This window comes from Triturus cristatus, chromosome 5_1 (assembly GCF_964204655.1).
Source record: "Triturus cristatus chromosome 5_1, aTriCri1.1, whole genome shotgun sequence".
Classification (NCBI taxonomy): Eukaryota; Metazoa; Chordata; class Amphibia; order Caudata; family Salamandridae; genus Triturus; species Triturus cristatus.
Window position 1 is genome coordinate 119,529,380 of NC_140587.1, and position 16,096 is coordinate 119,545,475.

Consider the following 16,096-nt stretch of genomic DNA (forward strand, 5'->3'; position numbering starts at 1 on the left):
ACCGGGTGGCTCACAGCACGTACAAGCACCAAACTGTTCAACTTTGTCATTACTGCCACGGAGGAGTGTCTTACGTCATAAAGGATCCTTAAGGGAGGCGCGCGCAAGTAAACTGACAAAATGCGGCAGTTATGAAGGTCAGAGACTCCGTGTCCGAGGTGAGAGAAAAATGCAATAAAAGATGACTGACTTGTCGTGTCTCTAAGCACCAACAACAACAGACACCGTGGTCTTGGTATAGGGGTCTTTATTGTCACCTCTTCACTCGTCCCTGTCCCTACTCTAACTGCCCGCTTCTCCCGTCGCTCCTCCTCTTCCCCTCACCCCAAGGCTCCGCCCCACCAACCACTAGAATGCTCACAATATTACATCTCCCCCTTTGTTAATAAAGCTTGTGACCAGTGCTCACATCTCTTCGATCAACCGTCTAGGTTTTTGAATGTCTCTTCTTGGCCGGAGGGACATGCCTTCAGACACAGTTCCATTGCTGCCCTCAGTGTCCCGTTCCTGACCCATAGGTATCCGATCATGTCCTTCACAGTGTTCAGTCACAGACGTTGTAGGCCCCGGCGTGAGTTTCTCTTTCATGGTGGGGCTGCATCTTTGAAAGTGGGGGACATTGCGAGTGATGCGCCTGTCCTCCGACTCAGCCGTCAGCGCGGTGCCCTTTTGTCTAGTGACTGTGAGGGGCTTTGCCCGGAACCAACAGTCCGTTTCCTTACTTGGTTCTTGTTTGACCACGACGCAGTCCCCTTCATGAGGCGAGAGAGATCTAGCTCGTCTCCAGTGGTCCGCATAAGCTTTCATGCTCTCCTTGCCAGCGCGATCAGCATCAGTTACTACTTCTTGGTGAAGACGACCTGGTGACACCGGTCTTAATGCATCCTCCCAAGTGGGTGTCCGCGTCCAGATGGGGCGCCCTGACATGAGTGTCGTTGGACATTTGCCTGTAGTGGCATGGGGTGTTGTTCGATATGCTCGAAGCACTTCATTGAGAGTCATTTTCAGATCTCGTCTATCAAGGGTAGCTTGCTGGAAAGTCTCTTTGAGTATGGCCATAAACCTTTCACCAGTGCTATTGGCGTGTGACCACACAGGTGTTATCCGCCGATGCTGGACACCCATGGATTTCGCAAAGTCGCTGAATTTCCGTCCAGTGAACGGTGGACCATTGTCTGTTTTCAGTTCCTTGGGCACACCCCAGGCTGCAAAGACTTCATCTAGAACCGCAATGGTGGCGGCAGCACTGGTGGACGGCACAAACTGGGCAATGGGAAACCATGAGTATTCGTCCATTATTACGAGAACATATTTGCATGATTGCATTGGGCCATAAAAGTCCAGGGCTAGTTCGTGCCACACTCCAGGCGGCGGTGTCATTTGACTCGGGGCTGGAGGATCACCGTGCCCTACTACTGGACACTGTGGACAATCCTTCAGGGTGGCATGTTGAATGATCTCCAGGGGAACCGCAGGCGGTCGCGCTTGATCCTCCACGAGATGGACATCTTCCTCCACAACAGAGAGTCCAGGTGTGTGTGTTGCCCTGGGGTGTCGCGACATGTAATCAGCCAGGTTGACTGATTTGCCTGGCTTGTGCACGATGTCAATGTCATTGCTGACGCGATAGAGAACTTCCACCAGACGCAGCCGCTTGGCCGTCGGCAGACTATGAAGACAGTCAGCCTCCGGCCCTTCTATGACGTGGATCACAGCGGGAACTGACATTGTGTCGTGTCTCAGCGTAGTTGAAAACTTCCCGAGACAGGGAAGGGGCTTCCTGGACATCCAGGTGTAGACCCGAACAAATGCAGGACTCAGATGCGGGAGAGGGTTCATTTTTTTATACTCCGTCACCGGAATGTAATTTAGTGACGCTCCACTGTCCATCACAAATTTTGTGGCATGTCCACCGACGCTGATGTCCAGTCGGGAATATTTCTTAAGTTGGTCCGGGTCAGCAACCATACTCGCATATTCAACTGAATATTCTTGTTCATCTGATGTCAATCTAGAGTCCCGAGAGGGTGATCTCCTTGACCATCGCGATGTCCGCGACTCCCTGCTGGAGTGCGATGATCTTGATGACGACTTCGGGCGATCATGCATCGCTCGCGCATGGTGCCGGCGGGTGTCGCTCTGCGACGTCGCGGCCGAATTCTTTTCTTTCTCGCGGCGATACTCTCCGCACATGGCTTCAAAATGGTTGCTCCTCCCGCACTTGTGGCACTGCTGTCCCATGGCTGGGCAGGCTCCGGTGTGCGGGAAATCATACCCGCATCTGTAGCATTTCCGTGCTGGTGCTCTTCTTACATGATCCTGACGCTCGTTTCTCCGCCTTGCTTCCGGCTGATGATGTCCAGAATAACGGCGGCGCGATGACTGCGGGGAGTGCCGCCCTCGCTCCTTGGACCCTCGGCGGTGGCGACTGGTCTGCACATGGCATACTTGTTCCCTGCGTTCCGTTCGTCCTGCTTCCATGGTTCTAGCGTGCTCCTCAGCCTGATCGTGCACCCTCGTCATTTCTTCTATTTCGTCAAGGGTGTGACTTTTCTTCAACAGTTTTCTCCTGAGCGTCTCGGACTGGCACCCATCGATGACGCGCAGCCGGATGGCGTCGTCCGTTGAGAACGCGTCAAAGTCGCAGTGGCGTGCTAGCCGGCGTAGTCGAGTTATGTATGTGCCCATCATCTCATCTTTTCCCTGGTGCGCCCGCTGGAACACATACCTCTCGTAGTCCACATTCTTTTTGTGTAGAAATTTCTTATCCAACGCCTCACGTACTTCGGCGTAAGTCCCTGCATCCGTGGCTGGAATTTCCTTAATCATTTTGCTGATGTCTTTGCCCACAAGGTTGCGGAGCGCTATGAGTTGGTCTTCATCACCAAGCACTTTGGAGCCTTTGATGTAGTCTTCAAAATCCTCGATCTATTCCTCCCATCGAGGCCCCATGCTACTTCCAACCACGAGCGCCAGAGGCTCCGGAGGGCGCAGGTGCGACATCCCCATCACAACGGGTTTCACCTCTTGGCGTGCGGGCAAGCCGTGGTTTGACATCGTGCTTCTCTTGCGATCGTTCTCTTGTAATTTGCCTTTGCTTGTGCTTGTTTGATTTTTTTTTCTTGCCTTGTCTTGGGTTTGTTTAATTCCTCTCTTGCCTTTGCCTGTGCTTGTTTACTTTTCTTTTTGCTTTTGCTCGTGTTTGTTTACTTGGTTTCTTGCCTTGGCTTGGGTTTGTTAAGTTCTTCTCTTGCCTTTGCTTGTTTATTTTTCTTCTTGCTTTTGCTCGTGTTTGTTTATTTGGTTTCTTGCCTTTTGCCAGTGCTTGTTCGGTGCCTGACTCCAAAATGGCCGCTTGCTTGTTTTACAGGGGGTGTCCTGGAAGCAGCCGCCTGATTTAAAGATGGCCGCCGGTGGGGGGGGGGGGGAGTTCACTTCTGCCCGGCGGAACGTTTTCGCCTCAGGTCAGCGCCGCACTCTCTCCGTCGCAGCAGGGGTCGGGCCCGGTGCCCGGTGCTGGGGATCTCTCTCCGTCTCGCACTCACGGGGCCTTTGATCCGGCACAGGTTCCGGTCTCAACCCGGACAGGGCTGTCTTCAGGCTTCTTCTCTTGCGCCTCGTCCAGGGCGCAGACCACGGCTTTCTTTAGGGTTCAGGGGAGCACACCATGCATCCCACCCTCGTCGCCAGCTGTCGTGTCTCTAAGCACCAATAACGACAGACACCGTGGTCTTGGTATAGGGGTCTTTATTGTCACCTCTTCACTCGTCCCTGTCCCTACTCTAACTGCCCGCTTCTCCCGTCGCTCCTCCTCTTCCCCTCACCCCAAGGCTCCGCCCCACCAACCACTAGAATGCTCACAATATTACATGACTCACCAGAAATGTCCAATAAAGATGAAACTGAAGGCAGGGAGGTAAATGCCACAAGTTCAAAGGGATGAGGAATAAAAGTCACACAAAACATTTTCTTCAGAGAAAATGAGATGCTCACGAACACCCTTTGAACACCATCAAAGACACTAGACATACCTTAATAGTGAAAATCATGAACAGTGTCTAAAGAGTGAATAACTCAGACGTTGTCTCTCAGAGTGCACAGCAGATATACGTCTGGAGAAGTGTGGCTCACTGGTTAGAGTAGGCAGACCTGGAAGCAGAGGTCAGCCCGGGACCAGGGTTCAATTCCCGGCTCGGCTGGGTCTTGAGTCCATAAATTGTCCATGGACTCGATAATTCTCGCTCCAGTGCATACTCGATTCATGGGTTCACACTCTGCGACTCTGGGCAATAGCTTGCTTAATCTCCACAATGGCCCCTCGCAGCGGGATGCCTGGCTTTCACCTTGTGGATGCCCTGCTGGGTTATCTCACAGGGGAATACCAGGACGGGTTCCCTAAGCAAGCGCTTAGAGACCGGTTGGTGATTTGCGCTATATAAATATCTGTACATTTACATTTACATTTACGTCTCCCAAGCACACAAACATTGCAGGTGAAGGTTGAAACCAGCGCGATGCATGGGGTGAATTGTGAAATGTAAGAATTGTAGAAGTTGCCACCTCAGCACTCCGACGTGAAAATACACAGCAACGCCAACTCAAAAGAATGTGCACAGGGTCACACAGCATAGGCGGGAGGTGCACAAGATCACACAGCAAAATGTATTAGGAAACGCATAGCAGTGCAGCAGGCTGCGGTGGTAAAGCCAAAGTCCAAAATGTGTAGTGTAGATGAGCACAACTCGCCTGTCTTAGGGCTGGCCTATGGTGAGGCCTCTGGTGGGGCTGAAAGGCGTAGTGCTTCGTGCTTACTTGTTTCATGATGTCTTCTTTTCTTTTATGAGAGGAGCTTGTTTCTTCCTTGTAATCATCTTGTTTATCCTGTGAGGAATTTACATGTTTATTGTTTGCCGTTGTTCCTTCCTTGTGGATACCTCCTCTTGTGTACAATGTGGTTGTAACCACCGTAGTTTCTGAAGATAGCGCCATCTTTTGGTCCTCTTGTATGTCAGGTACCTGAGATTTGCTTGTAGCTGTAGGTTCCTCACCAACTCGTCGCCATAATATGTAGTAATGAAGGTCCACTCTGGAAGGTAGTATTTCAAGATGCTTTATTCCATGAAGATAACATGTAATAAGGTACAGGACATCATGTAGTTATGAAGTATATAAGAGCCCCACCAGGAGCTGCCTGTCAGCTGTTCAGCCCATGACCAACTGTCACTCAGCCTCTCACAGTCCCAACATTCCGAGGCATCATCAGACTCCAACATTCCAATGAGTCAGAGCACAGGCACTGGCAGACCAGGCCTGGTAAAACACCTTACAATATAACATGCAGGATACTACAGATAGGTATAAAAAATAAATTGTAGTTACAACTGCAATGTCCACAATCAAACAGACACAACAACCACTTACTTGTAAAATATCCTATTAAAAAAATCCTCAAATCCAATTGCAATGATGCAGCAGACAAAAAGAGTGATCTTTCCAGCTCCAAATCCAAAGGCAGAATGAGCAGGAGATGGACAAAGCACTGGGAGGAGCCTGCTGGACAGGAACAGGAAGTTGGAGATTCTGTGTCACTTCCTCCCTCTCCCCACCTTTTTAAAAAAGGACCCCTTGCACAAAAAAGGACAGCCAAATGTCAAACTGAGGAGTTGTTTTCATCCAAAATCAGCATTTGCAGAAGGTTTCATGCTGCTAGAGCTGATATTCTTCTCCAAATTGAAAATTTTACATGTTCGAGTTCTCGAGCTTCACATTACTTCCGCCGGATGTCGATGGCGTGTCGAAAATGACATGATCGCATTCTCTCACTCCCTGTCGCGTTGGATATGACGTGTTCGGGGTCTCTTTCTCCTTTTCGCGTTCGATTAAACGTGCCCGCGTCCTCACCCTCTCGCTCGCGGTGTAGAATGACGTGTTCGAGATCTCAATCTTCTCATACTCACGCGGTGCATGATCGCGAGAAGAATGACGTGATCGCGCAACAAATGACGTGATCGCGCGACAATGCAAGCGCGAACTGTTGCGAGACAGCGCAAAATGGCTACCAACTATCCAATATCTCGTGGAGAACGCGACCGGGTCGGGAAAACTTGTCAGCGAATGCGGGGATTCAGGTAAGGCGATCGCGCGCACGCAAGAATGTATTTTTTTACAGCACGAGCAAGAAACAAATTATCGCTTAGCTGCGGAATGCGGAAATTTTGACATTTTCGCGCTTTCCGCGGAACGCGAAGATGCCAAATTATCGCAATTTCCGCAAATGGAACGGAATTTTGGCCCAGGCCTCATTGCAAGCTCTAGAAGTGGCGACAGAAGAACTTTCTGAGGGGGGGTGCTGGTCTTTGGACTCACCACAAAAATAAAATAGGCATTAATACATTCAAAACCTTTTTTATTTTTTAATTTTACAGAGTTTTATATAGCGCAAACTTGACCCGAAGGTATCGGGTATCAGAACGCGTTACATTGCACCAGTTGCGTTTCATGAGGGCACAATTTGAGGTCGACGGCCCTAGCCGTTAAACCAATTTCTCTCCCCAACATCAATGTGTTAATTCTCAATGAGAAGGTATCCTAGTTCTTTAAATCTATGTGCATGATAATTAGACACATTATGTGCCCTTTGAACCCCAAGATATACAAAAGCACAATATTTACCAACAGAAAGTATGTACCAGAAAACTTGTGCAACAACAGAAGTATAAAATATGTAGACTTAGATACATCATAAGGAATACTGTGCCCGGCTGGAAGTTGCACATCTCTACATTGTTTTACCCCTAATGCTTTTATTTAGTGTTTTAGTCCGTTTTCTCTGTCAACCCTTATGCACTCAGTGGATTTATCTCAAAGTCTATTTACTATGCAAGAATGAAGATAGAAATCAGCTTGTAGTCAGAAAGCCTTCAGAAAGGGGATGTTGGGCAAGCTCATACATTTTTCAGACAGAGTTATGCCCAATCATTAGGGCTTCAAAAGACCAAAATTCTAATGATATGGTCTGTACTTATATGTGAAGGCCGATTAAAATTAAACATTTTGGGAAAATCAGCAACACATGGTATAACTCTTTCAAATTTAACCTTACAATATAAGAATCAAGAATACGTTATGTTATGTTAACTGGGTTTATAAAGCGCGTTACTGCCCGGAGGTGTACCGTATCTGCTGCGCGTGTCAAAACTGGGACTGTCATAAGAGTTACCAAGACCTGAATAGCCATGTCTTTACAGCCTTCCTAACAGCAAGGAGACTGGATTTTTTTTTTATACCGAGAGGAAGTGTATTCCATAATTTGGCCGCTTCTAGCACAATGCTTTTTCCGCCCCATCGTACTTGTTTGAATCTAGGCTGTACTAATAGATTTGCAGTGGCTGAGTGAAGGTTTCTAACAAGGACATACTTGATTCAGAAAGTCAGGAACAAGATTATGGACTACCTTACAGGTTAAACACAGCACCTTAAACATGATTCTTCTTTTAACAGGAAGCCAGTGCAGCTTTTCCAACTCTTGTGATACTGAACAGAATTTGGGAATTTTCAACAAAAGTCTAGCTGCAGCATTTTGCAAGACCTGAAGTTTATTTATGTTATACTTATAGGTGGTGAAAAGCAGACTGTTGCAAGATTTGGAAGGTAACTAGGCAGAATTTTTTTTTAATGATTCCATGGGTGTTAAATGTGGAAGTAAGTCTATTTACATGATCAGTAAAATCAAGTTTAGTATCAATGACCACTTCCAGGTTTAGAGCCTTTTCCACTGGAAGGGGGGTTGGCCCATAATTGTTGGCCATGTTTATTGACCCCAAAAGGATAATTTTGGTCCACAAATTAGAACCTCTGTTTTTTCTGCATTCAGCTTAAGGCAGTTGCTGTCCATCTAATCGTGGACAGCTGTCATGTAGTTCTGAAATCTGTTTCCAATGCTAGCATCATGGAGATGACAATTGGAGTATTGTCAGCATAGGATGTAAATGAAAATCTGAAACATCTGGGCAAGAGAGGCTTTTTTAGCGGGGGAATCAATGCTGTATTATTTGGGAAATCTCCTGTTTCTCACTTTATTTGGTAAATAGGTGTTAATTTAGATGAAATGGGGTATATTCACTAGAACGTATGATAACTACCGCAAGAGTAGCCTGACACAACTGCCAACATCGCAGCCCAAAGCTGGTGAATTATGCTGTGCCAACCAAGTATTCAAAATGCGGAGCTAGCATGCAATAGTCACCAGATAACGCTTCAAATGGCCACGCAAAATCCAACGCCTAAGCGCAAAAATGTGAAACGTGAACGCAAAAAATCATACGATGAGGCCAATTGCGTGAAAAAAAATTGCGAAAACCAGCAACAGGCCTGCGGATTCCATGCGACTGGCGGAAAAATGCACCATAAAAGAAACAAAAAAAGCCACCAAAACCAATTCAAACTGTGTAGCACCAGGGACTGGGGGGATGGGGGGGAAATGGGCACAATGGCACACATGCACAAATATGTGGCGCACACTGCACACCTACAATGATCGTGGAACATGTCCCTGACAGTCTTGGCACACTGCAGCACACATAGAAACACCAAGTAGGCCAACGTCCACTATGTGCACAAAGGGGCCCCCTCCCCAACACCAATATCACAGCCTATTCATGCACATGTGCTGAATCCAGAAAAGCAGTGGCTCTGTGAGCCACTTTAACTATGCAAGTGACAATGCATGACAGATCGCATGGCTGCAGTCACAATACATGGCATGGCCCACGAATCAACATGGAGGTGCCCCAGTGTGGTGCCCTAGTGTGGATCACATCCGTAAAGGAGCAGGTCACACTCTGACATATCCACGTGCACCCACAACCCATGTCGCACAACACACGCAGCACACAAACAATGCACCAGGCCACAAAATTGGTACGGGAGCACTTATGACCCAAGTCAAAAACAAAACAGCCCCTGAACAGCACAGAATTCAAAGGCACCGCGCCTCAAAGGGGGAAGGGTACATGCAATCAGGGCTGTAGGGGTAACTCCCCCACAATGCAGCACACACACATAGTAATCACAGTGCACCAGCAATGATGGCAACGTGGTACAATGCGCGACACCAGAGGACAGAGCTCACAACATGTTCCGCTCGTGCGTATCAACTGTCCACTCACATCATGCATTGCCTGACACTGTGTGATGAAAATGTACGGGTACTACCACACATCCATCATGTAGTTGGTAAACACACTGTCTCCCATCCAATATCCAGCTCCACCAAAACAGTCACAATGTACATTGGCATGCAGTCAGAATGTAAGCATCTGCAATCCTTCAACATACATGTGCAACACTGTTAAGCTGCATCACCCCTTTACATTTCAGAGGGACAAAGAACACCTTGTGCAGAGCACACCACACTTCCCATCAGTGATGATGAAGAGGACAACCCGCACATACGTCAGGACACCCTCCAACGGATGATGGACAGCCTCCGCACCCCATCCCCAGGACCAGGGCAGGCCAGCTGCCTCGAGGTGACCCCACCACCTGCACAGACCACACAGCAGGAAGCACACACCACCATGGCAGTCTCCCAGGATCCCCCCGACCTAGACACGGAATTACAACAGCTTGTGGGCATGCCAGGTGGAGTTGGCTGATCATCTGCAGGTGGGGTTCGAGCTTGTGGCAGGCAAACTTGGTGCCATACGTGCGTGTCTTAGTCCCATCATGGACCACGTACAGTCCCTATCGAACACCCCCTGCATGCACCATGCTCCACCACAGACCTTGGCTGACCTCTCTGGTGCCATTAATTGGATACACAAACTCTCTGGTCAGACAGGCACCAGCGATGACAGCAAAGAGTTGGCACAGCTGCAAAGGGCAATGGAGACCATGGAGCAGATGCAGGCTGGACGTCTGGCTACCACGTCTGGACACCAGCAAGCAGTAACTGTGAACTTCAACACCCTGCAGTACATAATCTTGCCATTAATGCCACTGAGCCTGTCACAAATGGCTGCAGCAGGGACATTGACACACACAGCTCCGACCCCTGAAGTGTCAGTGGCACACGGCGACGCAGCCTCATCACCTTCACAGTCTGATGTGTCAGTGGCACACAGTGATGCAGCCATTACCCCGCTACACATGCCGGAGACACCAGACACAGAACCCGTATCAGAGGAGTAAGATGGGGTGGAAATTACTGTGTGAGGAAGGAGGCAGTAGCATCCATCACTGCCATATGGCTTTTCCCTGCCTGGCTCTGACCTATGCATCATGCCCTGGAACAACACCTCCCACTGACCCACAGAACACTCTGCGACATTCACCCAGAACCCAACACTGTCATATCCTCACTGCTGGTCAATCACACAGCAAGCCTGCTGCGGACTGCTCTCCCCCTCGTCCAAAACACTTTTGATTCCCCGAAGGACTCTGGCCACCGCTAGGCTTCCATGTAATGTGGGCTAGGATGGCCAAGTACATCTCCAGATCCGTCAATCACCTGAATGTGAATAAAACATTCTAAATCACACATATGTGTCATGACTATGCTCACTTACATATAGAGGTAAGGCGAGAAGTAGGGACAATGATGCACATGTAGGTACACTCTGGTAACTGACATATATGCGTATATGTATCCCTGAGACACATGGCCAATTGGATGACTGTGGAGGTGAGTACTAGCTGTGTCCCCATTGCACATTAACTAAAGTCTCCCAAATCCCCCAACGTAGGCACACAAACATGTATTGAATAGGGCTGTGTGTAGGAATGCACAATTGGTAGCATCCTACAACACATGTGACAACCGGACCTCACGTCACAAACCTACACACACACATCTGTGTGGCCACGTCCTGTTACAATTCATGGCATAGCTTCACATGATCTGATTTTGGATCCCATACTCTCATTTCAGAAGTCACGTAAGTGCACAGGTCGGCCAGCAACTATCCCATTACAATGTCTGGCCCACAGAGGTGGAGATTGCAAAAGGGAGCCACCCCCATTGTACATGTGTCAGTGAGTTCCTCCCTGTGTAGGGACGATGCACATTGTGGCACACGAGTGGAAAGTTGATTCAACACTCATCACAGTTAGACACCAGTGGATTGGCATAGACTTTATTGGCATGTGCATGTCAGTACGAACGAGGCAACGGCCATGACAGGCAGGGACAGCTTTGAGGCGCTTACACGCAGCATGGGAATATGTCGAGGTTCAGGAAATGGTGAGGCAAAAATGGACAACGGTCTCAGCACACCTTGCCATTCTGGATGAGTCATGTGTTGTCTGGTGTCTGCCCATTGCCCCGTGTGAGGGGGCTCGACTCACTGCTCATGTGATCAGCATAGTGCTCTGCCACTGGAGTGCGCAGATTGTCTGCTCTGCTGACAGTGATCAGGTGGAAGGGTCCGACCAGTTCACATGTCATCCTACATTGCCATGTGTGTTCACTCACGCCAGCAGTGTGTTCAAATTGGTAATGTTACAAAACAAAAGCTGTGTTCCTCCGAGCACGGACTGGCATCACCTTGCACAAGTGTGAGTACACACATGTAGTTCCACGCACATGCATCCAGAGTCCTCTGGATGGCAGACATGTCCTCTGTTGTGGTGGGATATGTGAGCATTCCTCATGATGCAACAAGTTGTTGGGACCTCTGCTGTGGGTGTCAATCCGATATGGCTGCAGATACTTAGTTACTCTTCCATGAATGCCAGCACAGCTTCATGTGCAATGTGTTCCAATAGTACGTCGTTGTCGTGTTCGAGGAACACCAGGGTGAGCCAATCCATTAACTGGTCCGGGCAGGTGTGCTCAGCCCAAGCCGTTTCCCCAATCCGCAACACAGCCTATTAAGGGAGGGCCTCGATGTGGTCACTGCACACTAGGAATTGTGCAATCTCCCATGCACAACTGCCAATACATCCGCATTATGTCAATGCATCCCATGCATGGCTGTCTCTGTTACATTTCTGTTTGTGATCCAACAGGAGGCGCAGACACAAGTCATAGTCAAATTCATCTATGGTTGTGTTGGATAGGCAGACATTCATGGGACACTCGAATGTGCATGTTCGGCAGTGGAACCAAGGCTGGACGCAGGTGACATAGGCCAGGCGGATGTTCAGTCAGTAGCTGATTCGCTGCACTGCCAGAGGCAGTGCGCCCAGTGAATGCAGCATACGTGCATGGTACTGTTCCATGTGAGGGGGGTTGTGCATGTGCCTGGGATGGCCTGACATTGCGTTGTTGCGTCTCGTGGAACTGGGACTCTTCTGGACTGCAGGCAGTAGTGTGGAGGATATGCCACAGCTCTGGGCTATGATTAGATTGTGTGTGCCACATTAGGTAGAATGGGTTGCTGTTTCCGTGAGTGTCAAGGGCATCCCATGTGGGGTACCTCAGGCAGGGCCTTCTGTGTGTGGGGTGTGGATCAGTTGGATTGTTCATTTGCACAATGCGTGGTGTGGGAGTTGTCCATGTCTGCCATGGCATCTCTCTCAGGGCGTTCCAGCCGCGTAAAGGACCAAGGTCGGAGGTGCAGGTGTCCTCCCGCCTTCTGCATTGGTACAAAGGAGCTTTGATCCCTGATGTGTGACTACTACTTGCGTTTTCGGAATGTGATGTGGCTTTGGCGCAGAGATTGGGGCAAGGCTTGGGGAAGTCTTGGGCTCATGGTGTCCCAATAGCGATGCACACACACACATGTTGGCATGACGGGCCAGGTGCCCGAAAGGCCTTGCGCTGCTTGTGCAGTCTCACTCCGTCTATCTTCCTCGCTCTCTCCCTCCCTCCCTCTCTCCCTCTTTTTTTTTCTTTGTTGTGCGCATGGCACTCCTTCTTCTCTTGGAATTTGTCTTTCGAGCTGTGTCCTACAGATTGTCCAGTGCAGACCCGCTAGGACTCATCCGAATGCTGTTTGGGTTTTGGTGTGAATGGTGTTTTGTGTTGGTGATTGCATTGTTGTATGACTGATTCTCCATTTTCTGGGCACGCATGTGTGTTGGTATTCCTGCTTGTGTGACATCAGTCAAAGTTTTATTTTTTGGGTGATTCGAGGTGTTGGTGTGCAGTTAGTTTGTCCGGGCGGATGGGAGACCACACGGGGGTTGCGGGCCTGGGTGTGGTGTCCGTGGGTGTTGTGGCCCTCTTGGGTGTCCGTGCTGCATAGGCAGTTGCTCAGGGCCATCTGTGGTTATTCATGTGTGGCTCTGAGCTGGGCTCTCTTTCGTGGTGCAGGCTGTGGTCTGACTTGGCACCAGGTCAGAGCAGGTGTTATTTTCCTGCTGCTAAGGTGCCGTATCGTCAGTTTTGTGTTCTTATCGCAGTTCTGTCTGGTCGTTGTGAATGTTGTGGAGTTGTGTTGTCGCGGCTTTTGGCACGGGAACGCCTACTCAGCATCTCATTAGCGATAGTTGCGAGGGACATCCATGGCGATGTTTTTTGCGGCTGCTATTGCGGGTAAACTGGTGCTGTGGGCTGTTAACACCAGCTTGTGAATGGGGCAATACATTTATCGCAACTTTGGCTGCAATAAAGTGCCATTTACTCGGTGATAGTTCCTTGTGAATATGCCCCAATGACTTCTGCTGCTAGTATAGTTGTATTTGGTGAGCATGAGTCATCTGGTGAGCCCGAAGTGGTGGTTTCAAATAGGTTATAATACACTCTGCAGGTGGAGCAGCAAATTCTGACATGGTTTTGGTTGCATTGAGGGCATAGTTGCTCCCATTTGCAGATACCAGTGCAGAGGATGGTGTACAATTTGAGAATATTTTTACAATTGATTCTTTTTTTTTCTTAAAAATAAATCTGCCAATAGATTACAAAAAAGATTGATTGGCAGTCAGAGATTTTTTATTGTGACTACTTGTTAGTTCTGTTACTGTCCAAAAAAGATCTTTGGTTGAGTCTTTGGCTTCCTCAATCTTCTTTGTGAGATATTCTGCCTTAGCTTTCATGATGAGATCTTTGAGTACGGCTAAACATTGTTTATATTTTTCCCTTTCTTCCTCTGTATAGGCTATCCTCCACATTCTTTTCTGTTTCATACAATTTTGCTTACACTTCCTAAACTCCGGTGAGAACCAGGGAGCTGAGGGATTTAGTCCTTTTAATTTAACCATTTTAACAGGTGCTACTTGGTTTGATGCTGTTTACAGACATGTGTTATATTATTTGGCTGTTGTTTTAGAACTGAGTAAACTGTATAAAGTAATCCTAACATTTTATGGACTGAAAGGAAAAAAGGCACAGAGAATTTTAATAAAAATATTATTCCAATGCACTCTACAAGCAATGGCAGAATTCTAAAACATGAACAAATGACCTGTATTTTTCTAGGAAGAATGTGCAAATAAAGATGAAATAAAACATGACGTATAAAACCTTTTAGCCGATTTATATTTATTCTTTCAATTACTTGTTCTCCCTCTCTAAAGTGAGCTTCTACCTTTCACCACACCCATAAATATAACCCATGTATCACTGTCTGACATAAGTTAGGACCTCAAGCTGCCCCCTGGAAGACACACATCATTGTTCACTTAAAGGCAATCTAAGAGCCATAAAACTTGCCTCTCCCAGGTACCTTCACCAATTGGTGCGTCAGCACACTGTCATACTATATAAAGGCATCATTCAAAGACTGGCTTCCATCTGAGCAACCTGATCATATTGAAGCAATGAAGGCGCTCTGGGGTATCCTTCTGGCTGCACCCATGCTTTTTGGACTAGGTAAGTTCTGCAACAGGAATGACATTTTGTTCTAGAAACAATAAGACAGCTCAGTAGGCTAATATTGCTTCCACTGCCATGGTCTTGCATACCCCATTGGTGTAACAATTAATTCCTGCTCAGCTGGATAAAATGTGTGGTATTATGTTTTGTAGAACCTGGTATTATCAACACTCAGGGCTTGATCACCTATTTTTTTTCTTTACTCATTTTAGTGATTTTATATGGTAAGTACTACATCCCTAGGGTGCTCTACAGAGTTAAATACGTTTCAGTTTCATAATAACAGGAATAGAGATGAAAGTAGACTCATCAGCCATAGACAAAAGGGTAGGCTTTAATAAAAAAAATAAACATGGCAAAACCAGTACAGTCAGGCATTTTTATGAATTTCAGATTTACAATTGGCATTTGAGAGTTCAATTGACTAAGAAGTTCGTTCTTTCACAGAGTGCAGTTGTGAATTGGTTTAGCCAGTGCTTTTTTTTGTTTGTTTTGTTTTGGAGTTTTATAGAGCGCAAACTAGATCCAAAGGAATTAGAACACTTTACATAATTTGAGCAGGTGGCTTCCACTGCTGAGCACCAGCACCAGCATTTCATTGTCAACACCAGCAAGTTTGATAGTCTGCCAGTGGTGCTCTTAGTCTAATTTAGAATTGAATAGTTATTTATTAATTCAATCTGCATTAAAATATCTAATGCACACCACCCAAGCCATTTTTATAACTTTGGGTGCCTGGATTAGTCTGAGTCGTCACACTTGTTCGAGTGTGGTGGTTAGTAGTTCTGTTGGTCCTGTCACTGGCAGGGGCAGTGGGAGGTACAAGCTACAGTTGATTCCTGTCAAAGGCCCTGGTACTATTTTTTTAATAATTTTGTTTTACAAATTAGGTGCAGGGTTTAGCTGTATATCAGTTGTGACTGTGTTCCAGATCTATCTTCTGAGCACTCCCTGTAAGAAATTGAGAGAGTCTTTGTTGTTTCCTAAACAGAAGTATTTCCCAAAGAAGGGCGTCCATACTTAATAGGTATTGGCAAGTTCATTAGGTTAGATTTTTCTCACTTGGGTGAGTCTGTGTGGAGCACTTTGTGTACAATACAGCATAGCCTGACTTTGCTTCTTGCTTCGATAGGCAGTCACTGCCGGGTGACACGCAGAGGGGTGGCATGCTCAGAGTGCTTGATTTCAGCGTCTAGTTACGTTGAAGTGTGAAGCACTGTGTGTCTGGCATACCAGTTAAGACGAAGCTCTCATAGATGAGAGAACTAATACATTAAAGTTCCCTTTAGGAATGAAGGGCCTGAAGTTATTCAGAAGTCTTAGCTGATGTTGGGCAGT